Genomic DNA, 1551 nt, shown 5'->3' with positions numbered 1-1551 from the left:
CTTCACACTGTTTTAGCAGTGTGAAGGCAAATGCATCCTGGGCCACACTGAAGGACCAGCTACTAACTAACCAGTCTGATTAGTCCTGCCAGTTTCATAATGAACCAAAAGTATTTCACTGTTTCAAATATTTAAAACCTTATTTCATTACAAAACTGTGGGCAGTGCAATTATTTACCCTGGTGATGGGGTCATCCGAGACAGATGTCAATGCCAGGTGTGAACAGGCCAGTGAGTCCACCTGGCGACTAGTTTACAGTGGTATGAACTTTTTGCGAAGTTGCTTCACAACAGTAAAAGGTGTAAAAACTTTAACATTGACATATATAATGTATACTATTACTGTCACCTTTAACAAAAAGTGGATTGGTCAGCAGTATAAAAGTGGAGGAGTATACCTTCGATAGCTCAGTTGGTAGAGCGGAGGACTGTAGGAGAGCAGAGTGATGCTGACATCCTTAGGTCGCTGGTTCAACTCCGGCTCGAAGGAGGAGGCTTTTGTAGGTGTTACAGAGAATAACTGTCCAATAGATAAAGTAAAAACATGCTGATACTGGTGGCAGTCAGCTCTCTGTAAATCATTTCCAGAAACTGAAATTTCAGCCTTTCTAGTCCAACTGCAGGTAAATTGCTGATTAAGCACCAAGAATTTGTAGAGATGTTCATGTTTACAACTTTACCATTACACAACATATATTGTTGCGGTCATCTTTAACAATAAAGTTTGTTTTTCGGCAGCACACAAACAGATTTATATACCTTCGATAGCTCAGTTGGTAGAGCGGAGGACTGTAGGAGAGCAGAGCAGTGCTGACATCCTTAGGACGCTGGTTCAACTCCGGCTCGAAGGAGCAGGCTTTTATAGGTGTACCTAGATCTGTCCAACATGCTGATGCGTGCCCCATACAGAACATTTCCACAGTGCCAGTGAGGTGTTTGGAAGAATCAACCATGTTAATAATGAATAACCTTATGACTAGTCCAGCTGCAGGTTGATGATGTTGCCTGATTTGACATTATTGCAGATCTGTGGCTTGATGTGTATTTGGCTAAATATGCATCAAGAATTTATAGAGATGTTCATGTTTACAACTTTATGATTACACAATATATATTGTTGCGATCATCTTTAACAACAATGTTTCTTTTTCGGCAGCACACAAACAGGTTGATATACCTTCGATAGCTCAGTTGGTAGAGCGGAGGACTGTAGGAGAGCATAGCAGTGCTGACATCCTTAGGTCGCTGGTTCAACTCCGGCTCGAAGGAGGAGCCTTTTGTAGGCGGAGCAGTTACAGAGATTAGGGTCCTGATCAGGGGCGATTGCTCTAAGACTGCTAAAATGTCAACAAAATAAGTGGTCAAATATGAACTGTTGTGTGTACATTTCATTGACTAAATATGCGCTAGAACATGTTCATCTTTTGTTCAGAATCAGCTACTTATTACAGGTAACCGCCACGACTTCCTCCTCATTCATCCCCGCAGCGCCACAGTGCTTTACACAGTGTAGACGCCGAGCGTCTACTAACTTCAATGGGGAAGCAGAGA

General features: G+C 42.2%; 3 non-coding genes across 3 annotated transcripts; all 3 read left to right on the top strand.

Moving 5' to 3' along the window:
* Positions 1 to 397: 397 nt before the first annotated feature.
* trnay-gua (transfer RNA tyrosine (anticodon GUA)) lies at positions 398 to 490 on the top strand. The gene is made up of 2 exons: positions 398 to 434; positions 455 to 490. It is a non-coding gene; the product is annotated as a tRNA-Tyr (tRNA).
* Positions 491 to 758: 268 nt separating this feature from the next.
* On the top strand, positions 759 to 851 carry trnay-gua (transfer RNA tyrosine (anticodon GUA)). Its single transcript has 2 exons — positions 759 to 795; positions 816 to 851. It is a non-coding gene; the product is annotated as a tRNA-Tyr (tRNA).
* A 325-nt stretch (positions 852 to 1176) lies between these two features.
* trnay-gua (transfer RNA tyrosine (anticodon GUA)) lies at positions 1177 to 1269 on the top strand. The gene is made up of 2 exons: positions 1177 to 1213; positions 1234 to 1269. It is a non-coding gene; the product is annotated as a tRNA-Tyr (tRNA).
* Positions 1270 to 1551: the final 282 nt, after the last annotated feature.

The sequence above is a fragment of the Seriola lalandi genome, unplaced genomic scaffold, assembly GCF_002814215.2.
Source record: "Seriola lalandi dorsalis isolate HSWRI2012SDOR001 ecotype SW California unplaced genomic scaffold, Sedor1 jcf7180002054736, whole genome shotgun sequence".
Classification (NCBI taxonomy): domain Eukaryota; kingdom Metazoa; phylum Chordata; class Actinopteri; order Carangiformes; family Carangidae; genus Seriola; species Seriola lalandi.
This window is presented reverse-complemented; position numbering and strand designations above follow the sequence as displayed.